We start from the raw sequence: 24,012 nt of genomic DNA on the forward strand, positions 1-24,012 counted from the left end.
TACCCACTCCTGAAAACCATTGTTTGTGTTCTGGCTATTCACTCAGGTAAAAATATCCCGTGAAAGAGGTGGCACATACAACTTGCACCTCAAATAACCACACGAGTGCTTTTCCTTGAGACAGCTGTAATCCGGAATTTGGTAGATGGCAGATGGACTTTATGTGTACTTCCCATTTAATCATATAGTATATTAAAAAGATGGGCGCTCAAGAGGTAAAATTTAAGAAACCTAATCATGTGTACTGCTTCATTACAAACAATCTTAAGTGAGGCTGGCTTTTATTTGTAACTTTTTTCTTACAAGTGCATGGCTGTGAAGAGTAATGTTATTAGGGTACATTTTTATTTTGGTGCCAGTGCCTTGATTCATGCTAAGGTTCCATCCATTTTTCCCTGAGTAACCTTTTTTTTTTTTAAATTGAAGCACAGTCAGTTATAATGTGTCAGTTTCTGGTATACAGCACAATGTCCCAGTCATGCATATACATACATACATTCCTTTTCATATTCTTTTTCATTAAAGGTTATTATGAGATATTGAATATAGTTCCCTGTGCTATACAGAAGAAATTTTTTTAAATCTATTTTTATATATGTTAGCTATCCCTGATTAATCTTACACCATCAGTACAAATGCCAGCACAATAAAGAAGAACATGTAACTTAGCATCATTATGAAAGTAGTTTTGACTTTGTAGAATCCTTGAAACTATCTTGAGGCTCCTAGAGGTCCTTGTACCAGGCTTTGAACAGCTAATACCTGCTTTAGATATTATTACCTGGCCTAATACAGAGTAGGCCCTCAGTAAGGAACATCAATTCCGTTAAAAAGTAAATATTTTGTGAAGTGAGTATGTGTGTGCGCCTGTGTGTCAGCCTGTGGTGTGGAGGGTTGAGCTCATGGCATACTCTCATCACGGGTCTAGGTGAAAGGCCCTCTCTCCAAGCTTCTGTGTTTCAGTAACTTTAACCTCTTCCTTTTGTTCCCCTGGCCCTAGGACTGGTAGTTGCTCCCTGTAGTTACACTTTTTGTGGTAACAAAACTACTCCCTTTGTGCCTTTTCAGGTAACCTGCTCTTGGTGTGAAAATAAACAAAAATTTCCCAGATGAGAACAAATGGAGGCTATTTACTCAATCATCCACTGTCACTTGCATTTTACAGCATCTTGAAGACAGAAAGTTGAGTAGGAAAGCATTACAGTGAAAAACAAAAGGAGGGCTTTGGGCGTGCTGTGATTGGAGGTTGTCTGCATGAAGAAGCTGGAAGTGGGCCAGCTAGAAGTAGGGATCTTATGTGGTTGATTTTGAGGGCAATTTGCCTTTCTCTGGTTGGTCCTGAGTTGGAAGCAGGGCCAAAAGTATGGAAGCTGGTTGTCACTGAACAACTCCTGACTGTTCTTGGTTGATTGCTGTAGAAGTTGTGGCATCAGTTTCATTGTCACATATGGTTTGGCCATTGTCTCCTTGTGTATTCAACTGCTCACTGGTTAACAATTCTTTATATTAAGTTCTCTCTTTTAAAACAACTGCTATGTTCACTGTTGCCTACTTGGACACTGGTAAAATTACTAAGCTGTGTGTCCAAAGTTAATGAGTCTACGTATAGTTAACCTTAAAAAGTTGCTTACAATATAGTAAAATGACTGAGTAAACTACTGGATAACTATTTAAATGATTAAAATCCACCATAAAGTTCTCCATAAAGATAAAAATGTTAGAAAAGATGAAGGAAGGTACAATGCTAGGGTGATAGAAAAGAGCAAGAATGTCCACTCCAAAACGCATCTTTTTGGCATGAGGATTAATGTAGGCTGATTATTTTTAAGAAACAGAAGAGTCAGGAAGTTTTTCTTGTTACCTTCCCCTTACTGCCCAAAAGAGTTTAGGTAAGAGGTCTGTTCTGGAAATAGAGCTATCACCAGACACATATCCAAAGTATCCTGGCTAGGTCTGGTGGGGGGGACTTGGCCGGGCCTGGAGAGCAGAGTGTTGTGTGCCCCACTGTCTCTGCAGGGCCCAGCAAACATTTGTTTAAAAAACATTTACTTTTCCATCTCTGTGTGCATTGCCTTCCTCTCCTTTGTAGTTCCAGACCACTACCCACAACATCCTCTTTTGTCTTTAGCTGAAGATGTATTTAAGGTGAGGGTCTCAGCCATTTTGACAAGTTACTCAGCGTTCCTGGGTCTCTCATGTGCTATTGAACTTGTTTGTTTTTCTCCTATTAATCCATCTCCTGCCAGTTTAATTCACGACCAGCGAGAAGAACCTAGAAGGGGAGAGGAAAATTTCTTCCTCCCTGACAGTGGCCAATTCAGGTTTGCCAGGGAGTAAGGAGTTTCTGGAGTGCATGATGTCCAGTGCTAACACTGGGACAGTCCAAGTGAACTAGGGCAACTGGCTGCCCGATGACAGTGCTCAAAGCTGTGCTTCATTAACAAACATTCCTCATTTTCCCCCACCCAAACAAGAAAATATACTCCAACCAGTAAGAGCAGCATTCTGTTTCTGATTCGCTGTGGGTGGGGAAAATCAAACCCCTGTGAAAAATTAATAAACAGAAACCCCAATTAAAGAGTTGGGGAACCAGAGGGGTAGCTCTCACACCCTATGAGGTTAGCAGAGCCCAACAGGAAGAAGAAAAACTCTTCTTCTTTCCTGACAAGGACTCAGCCAATGAAAAGTCGGGGGCTCTTTGTTTACTAGAGCCCTCCCTGCCTCCGTTCCCTCTCTGTAAAAGTGTTTCCTTCCCTTGTGATGGGGGACTTTGATGTCGCTTGCCATCATGGCTGCAGACTCCAAATTTCAGCTGTCTGCTGATCCCCAATTAGCCTATACTTGCCAGAGAAGTATTTGGCAGTCTATTTATTTTGGGTCAATTTACCAAACTTGGCTGAGTGAGAGACCATGAGTAGTTTCATAGTCTACCCTCCACCGAGAGTGTCCCTCTTTTCCCAGGTAAACAGGGATCGGAGTTTGGAGGAGATAAATTATTTTCTTAATCCAGTCAGTCATTACAGGTATTATTTAAACAGCCTGTGCCTCTTCCGCACTGCATATGATTCAATTTACCAAAATAATTAAAAAGAAAAATCTTTCAGGAACACAATACTAGTTTTAGAAATAGGAAATGCTCTCCGCCCCTACTCCTTTTCATAATGCTGCCTCAGGACGATTACAAACATTCACAGGTGATATTCAATTAGGCGAGAATCTGTATTTGTTCCAAAACAATTGAACAGAGGAAATGGAGACAAACACAAAGAGGACATTTTCTCTAGCTTCGTAACAGAGGGCAATTTAATTCTGAAAGCTTGCATGTATTGATTGAAGTGCTGGCCTCTAGATACTTACCAGATGAATGAAACCAATGAAAAGGGCACTCACTGTTCACATGTCCCAGTATGAGAGAACAAGTATTAATAAAGGGAGAGAGCTAACGTTAGAAAACGATACTTCCCCCTGAAGACTGCATTTACAGAAAATGTTTTATAACATAGGGTTGTAGGTTATTAGCCTTAAACAATACATGGCTTAGAAGAGAGTGAGGTCAGAGGGAGCCGCTTGCAGGGGAGAGCGCCTCCAGATGCTGCTTTGGAGAGAGACGTCAGCTCAGCTGCCTGCAGCAGAACTGGGTCCTACGGGGGCTTCTAACCTGGGGAGAGGCTCTCGTAGGGCTGTGGATGTGTGTAGATGTCAGCTTGCCAGTTTGAGGTCTCCCACTACTTCTCTTCAGTCTCCACTTTTCTAGGTGATAGGGCTTTTCAGCTGTTCCAGGTGGTGGTCTACCTACAGATGACCAAAATGGCGCCTGCAGGCGGGCCTGCCTTGAGTAATGGGAGTTTATATCCGAAATTCATACATGGAAAGAAAAGAAAGAAGAATACCTGAAGATCATGTGCAGTCTCTTAAAAGAAGTGTCTGTCTCTGACATATAGCTTATAAGACCACTGTCTCACCTTGCAGTGTGTTAAGTGACCAGCTAAGGAGATGAGTTAGGAAGAAGAGGCATTAATAGTTTTTTAGATTGTCAGTTTCTTTGGGTGGTACACTAGGTTTTACAGACATTAGTGATTTTAGTCTTTACAATATTCTTATGATAATATCTGTGATTAAAAGGGTGAGTAGACTGAGGCTTAGAGAGGGTAACTTGTCCAAGGCTGTTCAGATTGCTGTGGATCGGCTTTGTCCATTCTGTCTGTCTTAACTATTAGGTTCTTTCTGATAAATCATGGTAGTTACGGTCAAAGAAAAAATTGCATGGGACAAAACAGGCAAGGAAGATATTATTCAAGGCTTTTACGATAGTTGTGGGAAACCACAACTATGTCTAAGCTCAACTCTGAGGCAACAGAGAGCTAGAGTAGGAGGATCGGTCATCTGTGTTTGCTAATTGGCTTTATCCAAAGGAAAAATAAACTTTTTTTGTGTCTTCATGACAGGAGGTAATTTTGCAACTTGGAGTGAGCTGCCTGCCAAAGTTAGGTTCATACCCTCCTACACAGACTGGGAGATGGGGGCTCTAGACTTCTCAGTGACTGCATTTCAGAAGGGTGGCTCCCAGGTCTCTGAGAAAGCTATTCCTGGGTTGTATAACTGGCAAGAAGCTTTTGAATAGATTTACATATCAAAATTAAAGGGGAAGAATATACAATGGCAGGGTTTTGGCTGGCTTTCTTTACTTCCATATTCTCATGAGAAACCATTTCTAGAGTCGTTTGCTATTTATGAGCTGTTAGTATTATCAACAAAAAATCCATTTCTAACATTCATTAAGCCAGTTGGCTGAGTTTCTTGTGTAGCAGGAGATAAAGATGACTCAGGCAGTTGTAGCTGTGTTTTAGAATGTGGTGTTTCTGATTAAATGGTAGCAGATGATATCAAGAGTATGAGTTGATCGAGGAAACTGATTTCCTTCACCGTCTTAAGTCTTTGTTTCCTTTAATCTCCTTGGCAAACCATCAGCAAAGCCTGTTGGATCTACCTGTAAAACCTAGCCCAGTTCCTTCTAGTTATTTCCATCTTCCACTGTTACTGTCCAGACCAGGTATCATCCTGGCTTGCTTGGACTAAAGCAATCACCTCTCAACTGGCTGTTCCTCATTCTGTTGGCCCTTGCATCTAATCTCCACAGAGGAGCCAGAGGAATCTGAAAAATGTGTATTAATCATGTCAGTCTTGTTTAAAACCCTCCAGTGCCTTCCCTTTCCACTTAGAACAAAAATACAGATATTTTTGCCTTCCTGCCCCTTCTTAGAGAAGCTACCCCGGCCTCTCTCTCTGATCTCTCTGATTTTATTCTATCCTCTCCTTCCCACAATAGGCCAAAGCCTTACTGTCCATTCTGTTTCTTAAACATGTCACTTTTCCCCCCAAACACTTACATTTGCTCATGAGACAAAAATCCTCAGAATCATCACTGACTTCTCTTTCTGCTGTACCTCACTTCCATTCTATCAATACATTTTATCACCTTTACTCTGAAAGTTGGTTCATCCTCTAAGCACTTTTTACATCTTCTATCCTAGCATCCTGGTCCAAGCCATCATCATCTTTTGCCTTGGTCATTGTCATAGCTTCTTACCAGGTCTCACACTCTACAGTATAATCAGCAGAATGGCCAGAGTCAGTCTGTTACACACATCTCCTATTGCATCATCCTCTGCCCCAAACCTTCCCATCTTGTTACCCTCTGCTCCAAACCTTCCCTTCTCACCCACAGTGAGAAGGGTAATGCCCCATGTGAACCAACGTTCCCCTCCACCCTAATATTATGGCCCCTCATTCTGCCTGTCATCCATTTGTGCTCCAGTTAAATGAACCTAATTGTGGTTCCTTTATTATTTCTGTCACCTCTCTCTCAGGGCCTCTGCACCTTCTCCCTGAAGTGTTCTTCCCCAAAATATTCACACAGTTTTCCCCCTATTTCTTTCAAATCCTTGTTCAGATGTCAACAGATAAGTGAGAAGTCTGACCAATCCTTTTTAAAATAGAAAACAGTTGCCTGATCACCTTTTACCCAGTACATATACCCAGTAACTCCTGGTTCTCTAATATGACTTTTATCCCTTATTCTGCTTAAGTTTTCCTCTTAGAATGTCTACTATTTGACATATTATATATTTACCTATTTGTTTCAGTTTATACTTTATTCCCTTTCAGTGAGGTAGGTGTTCAGTGAATACATGGACTTTCCCTGTTTTGCTTATGCTTTATGTCCTTTACCTACAACATCACCCAAACCTAGTAGGCACTCAGTGTTTACTTGTTCAATGAATGAATATACCACTGGACTTTTCAAATATGTGAACCTTTTGCTTGGTTAAATCAATCTAAATTGCATTTTTATCCTTTACAATAAGGTTCCTCAATGTGGCACTATTGACATTTTAGGCCATATAATTCTTTATTGTGGGGGGCTGCCTTGTGCATTGCATGGTGTTGCATGGCGTGTCTTCCCTCTACTCACTAGATGTCAGTAGCAAGCCCCCAGTTGTGACAACTAAAAATGCCTCCAGACATTGTCAAATACCTATTGGGGAGCAAATCTGCTTTAATTGTTGAGACTCAATTCAAATATGATCTCCATCAAGGTTTGATGGATTTTCTCTCAATCTGAATTAGGGGCCTTTTATCTGTACTTTCATAGAAATTTGTGTTTATATCCATCTGTGTGTGTGTACTTGGATGTTTGTATGTGCTTGTGATTGTTTTGTGTATGTCTGTATAGTAATCTTCTCCTTAATTGTCTAGACCAATTGAGTAACACCCTTGAATGCAAGAATTGTGGCCTTTAACCTCTGTATCTCGTGTATTTAACATTATTCTAGTACATGAATAAATGTTCTTGAATGACTGAGTGAATGAATGGCACTCATTTTCCCGGCTAGTAAAGCCACTGAACACAGATTTGATAAAGGCCTCCCCATTCTGGTAGTCAAGAAATCAACTAAGGCTTTGACAATCCTGTGATAAATAAACAGAACTATGGAGGAGAAAATTCTGAGAAATGAAGGGCAGTGAAGATTAGAGCTGAATGCCCACTCTAGGGAAGTAACTTGTATCAAAGAGAATCATTCAGAAGTCAGTGCAAGCATGGGTACTGTGGGTTATTTGAATAATTTAGGCATTTCTTCATCTAATGCACCAGGGGTGGGCAATTTTCTGCTCTGTTTTTCCAGAACATGAGTTGAAGCTATCACTGACATTATTTCTACTTCCAAAAATGTTCCTGAAAGGGAAATCTGAGATAAGTGATACAAAAACAAGCTTGTGACTCATTTGTTTTAGATATTGCTGAGCTATTTAAGTGAGAATAACAGGAATTTGATTCTCTCATTTGGACTATTTCACTGAAGTAGGATGTGAAATTTTGTATTTTGTTTTTGAAACTCTTATGGTTTTTCTGGTTTGATATTCTTTCCTGTTTTGCAAAAAATAAATAAATAAAGCTTGCCTACCTTATTCTGCATTATTTTTTCAAATGTCCAAATAGATTTAGGATTGTGATAATAACTGGAGCAAAAATTAAATTGAACTAATTTTAAAATCACATAGCAAGCTTTCTAATATTTTCATCTAGAGAGATGTAAGTATGCATATTATCAGGCAAAAGAGGAATCTGCTGTGTATGTACAATATATTTCTGGTGATAAACATTGATGGGAGTAGAACACGTAAGCCTTCCTTTAACCTTGAACTCAAATACTTCACATACATTCTATGGGAAAGCTGAGTGGAAGAGGATTAAAAAATGCCTGCAAAATATGCGGAGTAGTTTTTGCTCATCAAGAATGAAGAGCTTAACCTCATATCCTTCCCACCCCTGGAAATGTCAGGGAGCATTTTCACATGTCTATCATCACTTTATCCTTAGAAAAGCCTGTGGCAGAGACAAGACATACTGTTGTCCCTATTTTATAGTAAAGGAAAGTGATGTCCAGTTATTAAATGTCTTCAATAAAGCCATGGCTCTGGTAAGGATGTATCCCTTTAGCAGAAAGCAGCTATCTAGTCCTGCTTTTTGAGGAAGACTGAGTTTACCTGTTGCCCAAATTCATCTACAAGGGGAGTGATCTTCTCTGCAGAACCCTCAGGAGGGTCATTGATGTTCATAACCAGATTTCATGAGGTGCAGAGAAATTATGAGAGAGGATCACAATGGCAGAGGTCCGTACACATGCAAAGAATCTGTTATTTACAATAGCCAAGGCATGGAATCAACCTAAATGTCCATTGAGTGATGACTGGATAAAGAAGATGTGGTATATTTATACAATGGAATATTACTCAGCCATAAAAAAGAATTAAATACTGTCATTTGCAGCAACATAGTTGGATCTGGGAATCATTATTCTAAGTGAAATAAGTCAGAAAGAGAAAGAAAAATACCATATGATGTCACTTATATGTGGAATCTAAAATAATGATACAAATGAACTAATTTACAAACCAGAGACTCACAGACATAGAAAAACTATGGTTACCAAAGGGGAAAGAGGGGAGGAATAAATTAGGAGTTTGGGATTAACATATACACACTATGATATATAAAATAGATAGTCAACAAGGACCTACTGTATAGCACAGGGAACTATATTCAATATCTTGTAATAACCTATGATAGAAAAGAATCTGAAAAAGAATATATACTAGCACAACATTGTAAATCAACTGTGCTTCCAAAAAAAAAAAAAAAAAAAAAAAAAGAAGGATCTCCTGGAAAGATGAGTGAATCATTGTCGATTGCCTCTTCTAAACTTTGTGCTTTAGAATATGCCTTTGAAGGAGAAGAGATTGGATGACTCATTTCTTTTGATGATGAGTGTATTCTCCTTTAGTGAATTAAAGTCTAATGGCTTAAGTTTAGTGTAACATCAAGCTACCATCTCCAGATGGAATCAGGAACAACAGCCCAAGAATCATGATTCTGTTTTTGGTTCCCCCACCACCTTCTATATATTTCTATGCAGTAACTTACTGCAAAGTTCTTCAAATGAAAATCGCTGCATGGAGCTGGGATGCTGAAAACACTAGGCTGACTTGAAAGAAGAAAGAAAAGTAGTTTGGCTCTCTACTCACTCCTGCTGCATAGAAAAGAAAATCTGGTGAGCCAGCCCCAACCTACAGAATGCTTGGGAACAAGAGTGAGCACAGAGGAGCTTGAGCACTCCCAGCTGTCATCAGCAAGTTCCGACCTGAGTATTTCTTCCTTCAAGTTCTGCTGTGAATTCAGCTGGAGAAGTGGTACCAAGGGGCCTGCACTCTCCTGCCTCCTCTAGTTACTCCCAATTCTATCCCGAAACAAGCTGAACCTTTCAGAGGTGAACTATTTGGAAAACTTTCGTTACGCTCCTTATTACGTAGTTTTACCATGTTTTAATGTTATCTCTCATACTTTATCAAATGCCAACAACAGCAGCAAAAACAACGAGAACTCAAAGTAGCCAAGTGAAACTTGTGACCACTGTTGCTGTAAAGTGATAAGGTATACTATTTCCATCATTTACTCCTGGCATTTCTTTACTATCTTACGCAGTGATGAGCAGATAGTAACTGCTTAGTAAATATTTGTTGAATGAAAGAATAAATGGGTTAGTAGCAGAGTCTCCTGATATTTCAGACACTGCCTTGTGTCCTGGGGTGTTTTCGTAAGGGAAACACAAAAGGCCTGTCCCTTGGAGAACTTTGGAGTCTAGGATACACCCATTGATGATCATACACGTATAATTCATGATTAGAACTGTGAAGGAAAATTACCTCCTTGAGAAAGTTTTCTGTATTCTTAAGAAATAGGAAAGGTTTTGTTGCCTTGAAGAATTGATTTGATTCTCCTTATACAATTGATCAAAATTCATCAATTTCCTCTTTTCTTTGTCAAGAAACTCAGAACTAATTTGAGTCTAATTTCAGAATTTATGTTTTAAGTGTTCTCATTTTTATTGATCTGCATATTCTAGTCATTCATTTATTCATTCCATAAATGCTTACCGAATACCTACTAATGTACCTGCCTGCATGTGTATGCCAGGCGGACAGTATTAAACAGAACAAACATGGCCCTTGCCCCTGTAGAGGTTACTATACAGATGGAAGAAAGGAAATTAAATAGTAATTACCTTAAAAAGTACAGTAACCACATGTGAAAAGTCTTATGGGGCTGGGTGGTTAGAAGCACAGTGCTGTGGGAGAGAGGAACAGAGCAGGAGAAGGAAGACTTTCTCTCTCCAAGGAACTGACATTTAAAGGGAGAACTGAAAAAAGAAGTATGTAGATGATGAGAAGGGGTGTGTGGGTGTGTGTAGAGGAGGTGGCTTGAGAGTTGGGAGAGTGGAGGGCCCCGTAAACCAGTGGAGGCAAAGGAAGCATAAAGTCTCTTGCTGTGGGAAGATCTACTCTAATAACTAAAAGGAAGCCCAGTGGGTTAATGCGTTTTGAGCTAAAAAGGAGAGAGGGGCACTAGATGGCATAGGAGCTTGTGCAAATCTTGGAAGCCTACTTCAAGGATTTGATTTTTATCTTAAGATCATTAAAAAGCTATTAAAGTTTTTCATGGGAAAAGTGACATGATTAAAATGCATTTTATTATGTTTACTCTCTCAGCTGCCTGTGAAGTAGATTAGAAAAAAACAAGTGGGGTATAAAAAAACAATTGTATTAAAAATATTGATATCAACCATTCTTGTGTTTGTTTAAGACTTTCACTAGTGTGTATAATGTAGCCTTTTTGTTTAAATTTATACTTTTTATTACCATAAGGATCATTCTCTCGTCCTCTTTTAGTTGTTTTAAATAGGCCATTTAAACAGGTCATTGGATGTTGTCAGGGATTTTTCTGAGAGACTTTGAAGGTAGATGACTGAAAGAAGGGAAGAGTAATGGGAAATAAGAAATGGTGTGGGGAAAAAAGAGGCTGAAAGCACCAAAAGGATTTTTCTATACGTTTGTTAGTGGCTGGCCTCACATACCTGAGCTTGACTGGGGATGTCCTCCTTCTCATGTTTGTTCTCCTGGGTGTACGAAAGCCTCATTAGTGGTAGGACATCAAAGTATGTTTGTAGAATTAATTAGCTAATTAAGACATTCTTACCTTTTCCAAAAGTCGGTGCACCCATAAAGGAAGCCGTATCGGAAGCTTTTTCTTCTTTCCTTTCCCCCTGACTTCTCTCCCCGTTAGAGAAGAGATGACTGTGAGTGTGTGATGCCACGGATCTCATCATCTGCTTTGGTGGGAAGGGCAGTAAAGCAATTAATACAGCTGTATGTCCTTTTCCTTTTCCCGTCATGGAATTGATTGTGTTTCTGTCGGTTCATTTTTGGTGTAACTTCACAGAGGCTCCTAGCTTGAAAAGAAGCCATCTCTGAAGTTGGCAATGCTGAAATTCCATGATGGTTTCCTTAAGAAGACTGACATAGAGGGTGCCTGCACATGGATTCCTGTTTGCAGCAAAGGCAGAAGAGAATGTCGTCTACACTTCAGTCATGCTGTCACTTCGGTGGCTCAGTTGCTCTGATAATAGCTCTAACTGGCTGATTAGTCCCTCGCATGTATTTGTCTCTCAGTGAAGCCATTCCCTTCTCGTTGGGGCCATGCGCAGGGGTGGACAAGAAGTGCCCCTGGCTGTCTTTCAATGTTCGATCACAGCCTGAGCATCCAGCAAAAACCTTTACAAATGCACTGCATCTACTTCACACATAAAGTGCCAGCAGCTTAATTAAGATGCTAATGACTGTGCTGATGACTCCAGCGTAAAGATGCTGGACTGCTGCTAAGAAGGAAATGTTTCTCCACTGCCAGATTTGTTTAGAGTAGTTCAAGGAGCTGGACATTTTGTTTCTCTTGCTCAATACAGAAAGACATTTTATTTTTATTTTATTCATTTATTTTTTATTCAAGTATAGTTGATCTACAATATTGTGGTAGTTTCTGATGTACAGCAAAAAGGTTAAGTTATATATATATATATAAAACATATATATATATATACACACACACACACATACACACATATTCTTTTTTGTATTCTTTTCCATTATGGTTTATAACAGGATACTGAGTATGGTTCCCTGTGCTATACAGTAGGACCTTGTTGTTTATCTGTTTTATGTATAGTAATGTGTATCTGCTAATCCCAAAATCCTAGTTTATTCTTTCTCCTCCCCTTTCACCTTTGGTAACCATAAGTTTGTTTTCTATGTCTATAAATCTGTTTCTGCAGAAAGCCAAATTCTGTTTTTTCAGCACTGAAGGCTGTAATAGCTGTGATGGGTCAGATATGGAAATGGAGTGTTCTGAATGCCATCTCAGTGTCTTTCCTCCAGCTGCATGAAGGAGCTGCTCCTGACCTCCTGCCTCATCCCAAGTTCTCTGAGAGAGGACGTTCAGGAATCTTTTCTAGATCCCAGGCCTTCTTATAGGCCATTCCTTTCTGCTCTCTTATTACTCAGATCCTCTCTAGTGGCTCATTTGTTTCCAGGAAGCTGTGCCTTACTCCAAAATATGTTCCTTCAATGGCACAATAAATTTTTCAATAGAAAGTTTTATTGATATAAGTTTATTATGAAGTTCCCATCCTCATATTCTAATCTTCCCATCCTCACCCCACACCTGCTCCTTCACCAGTCTTCAGTGGTGCCTGCATCCACCATCAAGGCAGAAACAGGCATGCCATCTTCGACACCTCTCTTTTCCACTCCTCATATCTGACCATCAAATCTTGTTAAGTGTAATTTTAATATATCTCTTTAATCTGAGCTTTTCTTTGTTTCCATGTTTACTACTCTATTTCAAGAACCTTTCTTCCAGTTGGACTAATATAGTGGCTTCCTCATGGGTTAATGTCTGTATCTAATAATGTGGAGTTTGCCAAGACAATTATAACACCAGTAAATAGGTAGGAAATATAGTTTAAAATATTCCCAGGAATAAACTTAATGACAGATGTTCATATTTTTGCATAAATTAAACCTCAAAGCCTTATTGGAATATTGAAAATGTGTAAGAAATATTGAGTCTGTGCAGACCTGTGGCATTCTCTTAGATGTGTTAGGCATCTAGTCTCTCTCTGTTTTATAGTTCTAGCTCAATCCCAATTAAAATGCCATGACGACCCAGTTTTAGATTACACAATAAGTATGTCAAATTGGATACAAACAGCTCTATACGTAAGCAAGTGCTAGTGAAAATAAGCCAAAGACAAGCAAATGCTGCCAAAAATAAACCAAAGAATATCTGGAAATACTGCTAAGCTCAGAAACGAAAGAAATCACCATGAGACAAAAATGAAGAAAACACGCGACATCAGAGCTGTGAGAAAGGGCTTCTGCCACTGTCTCCATGGGGTTATCAAAAATGTATTGCAGTCTTAACAGCTTGGCTCTGTGTTTTAGATACACACAAAAGGAGGAATTTTTAACTATAACTCTTACATGCTTCAGGAACTAGTACTAAGCTTCTTGCCTAAAGCCAGAATCATCAAGAACTGCCTCATCCCTGAAATAAACACCAGAAAAGCTCCATCCTCAGCCTCTAGGAAGTAGCGAGAACATTTACCTTCCATTAGCTTGTCCATGGGGGAAACGCCCTTGAAAAATGAGAACTTTGGGATTGTATCAGATGCATGTGAGGGGTCAAGAAATTAAGAGCCTGTGACATACCTGTGACATGCAGTGCTGAGCAAGAAACTGCCTTGTCAGACATTTTCTCAGTCCAGACCATAATTGACTTCCCAGAAAAGGAATACAGAATGGCAGGATGAAGATGAGCTCCCGGTGAAAGTGTTTGAATCACACAGACTAAACTACGGTAGGAGAGAGTCACAGATCCAGTAAGTGAAGAATTTAGATGCTTAGAACTAGAAATAACAAAACAGTCTGAAAAACATTCACAGTGTTTATTTAAACTATTCAAAGAAATAAAGAGCAGTAGTCATAAGATAGGAACCAGAAAAGTGTGAAAGAATTAGGAAGTTTAAAAGGGTCTATAGTATAAAAATATTCTGAATGCAAAGACTGAATCGTAAACTGGACAGCTGAAAAGAGAATGCATGAACTGGACAGTAAGTCTGAGGAAATCACTTGGACTGCACCACTGGGAGAGAAAATGATGGAAAACATGAAAATACTAGTTACAGAATGTGGAAGCCAGAATGAGAGCCAATATGTGTCTAAAAGGTGATATTTTAATTAGTCATGGTTAGGTTTTCTAAAGCTGAAGAAAACCATAAATTCTCAAATTGAAAGAGTACTTTGAGTTTCAGGCAAGAAAAAAATGAAAACAAATTTCACACAAAGAAATCTTGGTAAAATGGCATGATTTCAAAAATGAAGTTCTTATAAAAGCTATCAGAAAGAAAAGATTACTTACAAGGATTCACTTTAAATTGACAACACACTTCTCATCAGTAATAGCAGATCTCAAAATATAATGGGTTTATAGCCTCAAAATGCTGAAGGAATATACTGTTGAATGATAATTTTGATTTTTAAATTAAATGTGTGTGATTTGGTTAAAATCAAGTCTGAATAGTCTAGGTTATTCTGTGGATTTAAAAGAGGTCTCTGTTGTCTAACACAATGAAAGTTTATTTCTCCTGTGTCACTGTCAACCATCTCAAATATTTAGAGAAAGCACCAGGCAAGCAGTATGGGGTGAAGATGAAGGCCAGGAAAACTTTCCTCCTGGAAGAGCTGATTGAATACAGGGAGACTATTTCTGGACCAGGCCATTTGTAAAACCACAGAGCCAGTGTGAATATCAGCACTGTGACAGAGGTGTTACTGTGTTATATATGAAGAGTAAATTTGAAGTATTGGAGTATTAACAATGCAAAATAATCTTTCAACAGAGGAACCTGATACAGTGTGACTTGTATCACCCCTTAGGGTAATAACGTACCTCTCAATATTTTATAGATTCAAGTCTCCTGAAATATACTCATGCAAAGTTTATCTCCCAACTCAAGCCCTGCCCCACCTTAATACAAAATATTCCAGGACTGATTTTCTGTTATAGTGCATAGCATCCATGTGCTGGGGGCTTATAGCCCTCATACCATGGCCTGGTTGGAGGCAGAGAGGAAAGAGAGGGGGGTGCATACTAAAGACCAGTCAGGGTCCGAGCCATATTCATATTTCATTCGTGGTTGCTTAGACCCAAAGTGCAAAAGGAGAATCAAACTCTGTATTATTTGATTCAAAAATAGAAGTATTTCTGACAGAGGAAGGGAAATAGAATGTGTACCCTGAGCTATTGTTAATGCTAGGATGAATAAAATAATTGCATTTCAGCCTAACTCATCTTTAAGTCATACTTTTCCCACCAAATTTAAAGCTGTTGTCAATAAGTAAAAATAGATACACGGCTTTCTGCTGTCTATGGTGAACAAGGAATTTTCAGGGTTGTCCTGAATATAATCAGATCTATGTAAGCTAGTGTCATAAATACACAGCCATCTTCAGCACAGCTGGATTCCATGCAACACATTATGCCATTGGCCCTGTGGTTTTACAGATGGCCTGGCCCAGAGCTAGCCTTGTATTCAATCATCATGGTCAGGAGTTACATTTGCCTAGGCTTTGCCTTCCCCATCCACTGCCTGTCTGGGGAAATAAGTCACCCCCTTCCCCTTACAAATCTAATGGGAGAATGTCAACCCTGATATGAAGTCAAGAATCACTATAGATTCACATTAGGACATTGTGTCTTGCCAGGATGCATAAAAGCCCATTGTGTTTTTTAGTTCCTAATGCAGATCTTGAAAATGAATAAAATTGTTGAGAATATTGGATTCACAGAAATCTCTGAATCAGGTTTATGGATGCCAGCATTGTGATTGTGGTGCCATCACTTGACAGTCACAGAGATGACTTTTAAGAGTTGACACCAGAGCATATTGCACATTATAGTTTTTTTTTTTTCCTATTATCTTGAATCATCTCAGAAAGCTTGTTAAGTGCTTAAGATACCCCAAGCTTGTTTGGATAGAAAATTACCTGAAACCTATTAGCTCATCCCTCTCTCAGCATGGCCAGTTATTCAGACTCAGTATCAGTTCCAGAAAAGTTATTTTTTAGGATGTCATTCAATATTTCATCAGTTCCCAGCACACTTGGTGCCTTGGAAATATCCTCCATAATCTTTCTCCCCGCTGAAGTGTGTGTAAACAAAACTAATTCCTTGTTAGATGCTGATTGCAACTACCATGTAACTGTGCCTCTGAAACTTTCTGACAACATGACCCATGTGTCAAGGTCTTTCCTTAACTGTCTGGTTATCCTAATGGGAGGATTATTTTTTCCTTCCTCCTGCCGACAGCACCCAGTGCATTTTGTAAGCTAAACACCTGCTATAAAAATGTCTTCAGTATCACTGAAGATGACCAGTAATTGTCCAGCGATAATAGTTGTAACACCTAGCCCTGCAGAAGCGTCATCAGTATTGGTTGTGTGAGGCTGGAAATTCTCCCTCACCTTTGGTATATTTCTGAATTATCTTGTTTTACATAGGTTAATTCAGAAATACACCAGAGTTGAAAAACCTTCTGGAAAAGAAACAAACCCAAGTGACGTTGATTAATGTTTATACTCATATGAATATCTCTGAAAGCCTTGGGGTATGTGCAAGGGGTAAATGCAGAAGTTCAAGGAAGAACTTTAAGTGTTCTTGAGAGAGAATGCAGACTGAGAAGGAGATCGGTTCTAAGCTGAACTCACGTCTTTAGGATTGTTGGAGAATAATGCTTCTGCCTGCAGTGTTGGGGCCCTTAATTTACCCTGACCCAGGGTAATGGACGCTGAGGTGTGCTGCTGAGGCCCTTCACTGCAGGACCATCCCCTAAGTGACAAAATATTGATGACTAAGGTACTCACAGCTGAGTCTGCTTCCTAGCTCTACTCTTGGCACCAAATATCCTGTTGCGTCCCACTATGGAAATTGCCCTCAGCAGAGGGGGCCTGCCTGGTCCCTGTGTGACTGGCTGAGGCTTCTGTTGAAATACACCTTAGTTCATTTTCTCTCTTTGTGCAATCCCATTTCCTTCACCTCCCTGTAGGTGATAAGGGACCAGGAGATCACAGTCCCCAGTAGACGTCCTGTACCAAATCTCTGGACCTGAATTAGGTGCATCATGCTGCTAATCTGGAGTTGTACGGATAATATTTTTATAGCAGATAATTTAGTCATGTACTCAGGCAACTCTTACACTTGGGAAAGGGGAACATTCAGATATTTCAAGAGCTGTTGGACATAGAGTCTCAGCTGATGTTGATACTGGGCACTCAGTGTCATTACAATCCCCCATTTAGAATCAGAGCAGAGGTGGGCCAGGTAATAAATAAATAATGTTCTGGCCCAAGTTTGTCAAAAATTGTGTCCACTAGGGGCCATGGACCAGTGGTTATTACCCACTCCCTAGATGTAAAGTTGGAATGGATGTACTTGATATTTGGCAGAACAACAACTTTAGTTTCTTGGCCTGCATAAGACCAGCTTCCTCCTCTGCCTAGTCTTGGTTTACCCTCCTCTCTGTCGGGCACTGGTGTGCTGGTAACTGTTCAACAATGGAAGCTCCTGGTTGGGGAGGGTGGTAATCGGGAAGGAGGGACACCCTTCTTTGTTGCATCTGTCAGTTTCCAAGATATAGATTCCACCATGGCCAATTTTAAACTACCAACTTGACATCATTGTACACAGCTGGAAGCGATGCACAAAATTTCTTCTTGCAGGTTGGTACAGGTTGGTTCCAGCACACCCCTGCTGGTGTTGTTTCTGAGTATGCTCAATAAGGTCCCAGTATGAAAGTGTCTGTCTCAGAGTCTGTTTCTGAAAAAAACCTATCCAAAGCATCCAGCAGCTTTTCATTATGTATACAATCTGGTGGAATATATAGAAATCCAATACATCTCGGAGTCCAAGCAACCATACTTTGGGATCTGGCCTTCAGGAGCTCCATGCAAGGCAGGGATATTCATTTCCATACCCATTTTAGTGGAGTGACAGGTGGTGATTCCAAATGAAGCATCTGTGACATTGGTGTGTGGACTGTGTGGAGAAACGTGCCAGGCATGGCATGTGTCCTGGTAAAGTAGTAGGTGATGAGTGTGGTGCAAGTGTGGGTTTGTGGCCTGAGCCAGCAATGGGACATTAGAGCTGCCAGATGTTCAAAGATGGTGTGATGTTACAGGCAACAGCATGTGATACTGGCTGGAAAAATTTAGTGCTGAGATTTGGGGATTTTGTATTCTCCCTTGGTAATAGTAACTATGTTCCAGGTTTTGAGCTATGCTTTTTATATACATATAAATACATACTGTAATATATTTATTACATAATCTATGATACATATACCACAATCCTGAGAACAACCCTGAAGTGTGGGTGGAACCATTGCCATTTTATAGATATAGAAACAAAGATTGAAGGAAGTTAAGTGATGTTAAGTCAAGTGAGCTATATATTCCCTAAAATAATAAAGGAAGAAAAAACAGAATGACTAAAGAAAAGCAAGTTTAAATGTCTGAAATTTCTTTGATTATTATTTAATTCTTTATAAAATTTATATTTAGAAAAATATATTTTAATACATAAGTAAAAGCCATTTTGCTGTGCTACACCGGGTCTGGGGAGGGTGGCAGTGGGAAAACCAGTCCTTGTCAAGGCCCTAAACAGTCCTGAGTTCAGTTTCTCATTGATTTACCTTCCTAAGATCACCAGGGTGGCATTTTGTCTTGGGAGAGTAGTTAATCTGTGTTAATCAAATTGCTAATAGGTGTCTTTACAGAATAGAATATAAATAGATTGATTACTATTTTGGAGAAATAACAGCTAGAATGCACATCTGTGGATCAGTGCATTCTCTTTGCCTTAGGAGCAATTATTTGAGAAACAAAATCAACTTCAGATGATAGTATTTGGTAAGTAGAGGGTCAAAATAAATATAGCAGGGTGGTTTTATTTCACTTTATATGCTATAAATTATAATTCATGTAATTATAATGAACTAGAATTATCTTATCAGCCAGAGAACTTCTCCCCTGATCAATCTGTTTGGAGCAAATTCTTCAGTATCCACATGCAAATACCCTTTTAATTACCCAAGTCATTGGCATTATCACATCCAGCATTATAGCTTATGTTTCATTAATTACTCTTTGAATTGACAATTCCCCCACTGCATTAGAAGTTAGTATAACCTCATTAGCATTATATTTACAAGTCATATTTAAATGAGGTTTCCTTATGGGAAGATAGATTCTTATGGATGGTCCTATACATGTGTAGACATCTTGTGGTCTTCTAATAAAAGATTAAAAAGGTGATTTGAAAACATGAGGCATTGTGTAAATACAATATGCCACTCATTCACCCCTCTATTCTATAATCTAAGAATGTTGTAGACTGAATCTTGTTTATTTGAAAGATTTCTTTTCCCCTTTAATCTAAAGTCTTTTTATTTGCTCTGTTAAATATCACCATGAAATCAATAATAAATACAATGAAGAATGTTAACAAAGCAAGATGTGCAGTGCCTCGTATGACTTGGAAAGTACTTACTTGTTGATCTTTACTAACCGACATTTCAATGGATCACCCTGTTCTGTGGAAGTAGTTTTCTATGGTATGACATCTACAAAAATGGGTCCTACTTTCCTTGCACAGAAAAAAAGAGATGATTATTACCTAGATTTTCACAGCAGAAAATAACATTGAATTTGAAATTTCACTAGCTACTGTAAAAGCCTATATCTCTGACATTCATGATTGAAATGGTAGGTTGTTTTTCCCTTGAATTGTTAATTATGACAACATGCTTTTCCACGTGTGTGTTTTGCTATGAAAGTAACATATTGTCCAGAGTACCATGCAGTGATGTGTTCTACTCATTTCACCTTTGTGCCCCACCATACCCTGTTTAAGAAAACCAGTATAACAGTTTTTGAGTTTATAAATAGATGAATTAAGAAATAAATTTATAAAGTGAATTATGAAGTAATCTAGAGCACTTACAACCTAAATTGATTCATAAAATTTAATTTCTGCTAGTTTTCCATACACTCAGGCATGCCACCAGATGACACAGGACTAAAGGGAATAAAAGATAAAATTCTAGTGAGAAAAATTGAAAGTATAACCAAATATAGATGAGTAGCTTGACTGATTGAGATGAGGAGAGTTATTTCTCTATGTGAAAAGGTCTTTCCACTAGTTTACCATTGTAAAAAATGATGTAGTTGTATAATTACATGCTCTTCACTTAAACACATGCAAAAATAGAAAAAAAATGTTTTCTGCATTATTAATTAATAATGTCAATTGGACATGCCCTTTTGTTATATGAATATCCATTTTTGTGGAAATATTATGGACATAGAAAAACATGATTACTCATTACATGTCAATTAGGCAGTAGGTATTGGAAATATTATTCATAATAAGAAACAAAATAAATTAAAAATGCATCTTATGATTGATTTTTGGTTTTAGTTGGATTCTTTCTAAAACTTAGAATATTAGGTAGGATTTAAAAAAATTGTCCATTTTTAGTGATCAGCAGACTGAAACTCTCGGGTCTTAAAGGACTTGCCGTAGGATCCACAGCCCATAATAGTAGAGGCTTTCCTTCACTGTATGCTGCCTCCAACTGTAAAGAATGCTGAGAGTGTAAGCAGCTTGCCTTTGCCAAGTTTACAGAGCGGAGTGGTGGCATAAAGTCATAAAACTTTGAGTATTTAGAAAAAGAAAGTCATAAGACTTAGACCATTTAGAAAACATTTTCTAGCAAAACTCCTTGTATAGGCATAATCCACGTCTGTAGTCTGTTCACAACAGAGTCCCGAAATACTCATTTTAAGTTCTGTGGCTTCATCCTTCTGTGCCTAACACAGAACTCTAAGAATATCATCCTTTTCTCCTGAGGCCAAATTTAGCCTTGGGTGCTTTGCTGGCGTGTTCTGCACTCCCATCATTGGAGTGGAGTTGGCATAAAATGATGCGTTTGAGAAGCAGCCACTGTGCCTCTTCGCCTTCCTCTGACGGTGTTTCCCTGCAGCACCTCCTTCTGGGCACTGCACACTGCACATTGTGGAAGCTCAACACATGAGCAAGTTGCCTCAGCTGAATCTAAACACCAGACTGTTTGACTGTGGAAACTATACGCCAAGGATGCCTGAGCCTGTAAAGTGATAGATGGCTGGCTTTAAAAAATAGATTTCTATTCTCACCAGGCACTATTTAAGTCAACTTGGTAGTATTTGATGGCTGGGCTGATTTTGGCATTTTAGTCATTCAAAAAGTGTCAGCTTCTTGACTTGTGGCTATGGAGTTTAGAATTTACGTATATAATTTTTAGATTTTAAGATGAGAATTTGTTCTTTTTACATTCTTATAAAACCACATTAAATTACCCCAATATTTTAGATAATAATTTTGGAAACATTGATAATAAACTACTAAATTTAAGATAGAATGCTCTTATTTATTTTTAGGAATGCTTCTAGTTTTTAAGAATCTAAAATAAATTCTTAAAAAAATTTTTTATCGGGTATTCTTTAAATTCTGTAATGCTTTGCAATTTTAAAATTTTGCACATATCATATAATCCTATAATAACCCCCTTTTTTATCCCCTACCCCTGTATTGCCCCTCCCTGCTTCCCTTTCCCCACTGGTAACCACTAGTTTGTTCTCTATATCTGTGAGCCTGCTTCTTTTTTGTTTAATTCACTAGTTTGTTGTATTTTTTAGATTCCACATGTAAGTGGTATCATAAAGTATTTGTCTTTCTCTAACTTATTTTACTTAGCATAACGCTCTCCAAGTCTATCCATGATGTTGCCAGTGGCAAAATCTCAGGAATATTTCTATTTAGCAAGCATCCAATCTAACATTCTAATAATCGCCCCATGTTGATTATAATCCTGGAACAATATGCTGTTGGCAGTTTGGAGGAATAAAATATGAAACCAAATGTGATTGTAAGTTAACTGACCATCTTCATCTTGGGTATAGGAAAATCATTAATCAGCTATTATCTTAAAGACACATTAGTGGTTTAAGTGAGAAACAATTTTTATATTTAACGGTCCCTGTTAGCAATCTGCAGTTACAGTCTAGTTAGTCTGTGCCGGGTGATACTTTCTTCATTACTGTTTTGTTTTTTGCATGGAAATTGCTTTTCCCAGTGTATAGCTTGACTATAGGAAGTAATGTGGCATCACTTAAGATTTGAATCTTCATAATTTCTTCTTTTCTCAGTCAAACCTGACTTTCTTTTTGATTGTTGTTTTTCTTTGAATACAGAATCAAAGCATGATTATATTTAAAAATTTGTAATTGCAGAAAAACTAAAAATAAAAGTGAAAATAAATGCCCCAATTTGCTACCAACCATTCAAAGGTAATCATTGAAATACTATGATATTTGTCATCTGGTAATGTCTTTTATGGAACATTTTATTTTTTAACAAAAATGGATCTTAGCATATTAACTTTTAGGGCATCTTTTTTTTTCTCAGTTTATTGTCAAACTTTTTAGAATCAGTGGATATACTTCAACTAGGTTAATTTTAATGGCTGAAAATTTGGCCATACTGTGGAAATTCAAGCAAAAACTGGATGTGGTAAACATTATGGACATAAAAGAAAGGAAGATATAAGGAAGGAACAACAACAAAAAACCCCAGAGATCGTGGCTATACATGTATCCGAGCAGGACCCTATGGGGCCTTCATGGGACACATCTGTCCTCCACATTCTCAGCTGTAGCTCCTATCCAAAGTATCTAGATAACAATATCTGATGCACACTTCCTGAGTCATTGCACAGATACTAAAACCACCACCAAATAGAAGAAATTAACTGCTTGATGATCATGAGCCCCCAGACCTATGGGCAACTAACGGCTGATAATGTTAATCCCCCATTATCTCAACATCAGTTAGTCAGAGAACTGTGCACGAGCTGATCACCTGCACATACACCCCCCACACCCCCCGGCTTTTAAAAATGCTTTGCTGAAACCTTTCAGGGAGTTCGGGGAGTTACGATCACGAGCCACCTGTTCTCCATGCTCAGCCCGGCAGGACACCTTTCTCTGCTCCAAACTCGGACATTTTGGCTTGTTTGGCCTCACTGTGTCTCCAGCACAGGAACTTGCGTTTGGTAACATGCATAGGGATCTGGGTGTAGAGGACATAGTTCTAGCTCAGCAAGTGCTGGAATTTCTGAGCCTTCAAAGTTTTCTCCTTATGTTTGTATGCTGTCTGGTTATAGCATAGCTGTAATCTCTCTTGGAGTCCTGTCGCACGCAGCTAGAGGGATGCTGTCAGCATTTTACCTAGACACCTCCTTACTCAAGTTCGTGAACTCATCAGGTACATTCTTTATCTTCCAAGTTATTATAGGTAGTATTTTAAAACAAGCTTTTGTCTCTACATAACATGCTTTGTCATTTACTAGCTTCCTCTAACAGTTTTCTCGTTATTTTTCATTGTCTTCATTCTCCTTTGATGTGTTTGCTAATTTCCACTCAGCCCCAAAGGCAGAGCTACATGTTATAGGCTATACTTTTTTTCTTATTAATATCTGTATAAGCAGCCATTTCCACAGTAATACTGCATGAAACACAAGCACAACATTTTAGTAACATTTAGTAAAAATATTTTTTTCCCTCATATGATTGGCTATTCCAGGTTTTTTGCATTTCTATGTAAATTTTAGCACTAGCTTGCCAGTTTTGACAAAAAGCTTTATAGGATTTTGATTGGGATTGCATTGACTCTATAGACCAATTTAGGGAAAATTGATATCTTAATAATACTGAGTCTTCTCATTCATTAACATGGTATAGCTTTCCATTTATTTAGTCTTCTTTAATTTCTCTCAGTAATGTTGTATAATTTTCAGTGTAGGATTCCTGCTCATGTTTTGTTAAAATTTTTATTTTGAAGATGCTATTATAGCTAGTATTTTAAAATTTCATTTTTAAATTATTAGTTCATAATCTGTAGAAATG

The 24,012-nt window shown here is 38.5% G+C and overlaps 1 long non-coding RNA gene across 1 annotated transcript in view; it reads left to right on the forward strand.

Moving 5' to 3' along the window:
• LOC141577562 (uncharacterized) overlaps positions 1 to 24,012 on the forward strand; it is a 712,663-nt gene that overhangs the window by 87,625 nt on the left and 601,026 nt on the right. The gene's annotated exons all lie outside the window — the stretch shown is intronic.

Source organism: Camelus bactrianus, chromosome 4 (genome assembly GCF_048773025.1).
Source record: "Camelus bactrianus isolate YW-2024 breed Bactrian camel chromosome 4, ASM4877302v1, whole genome shotgun sequence".
Lineage (NCBI taxonomy): Eukaryota > Metazoa > Chordata > Mammalia > Artiodactyla > Camelidae > Camelus > Camelus bactrianus.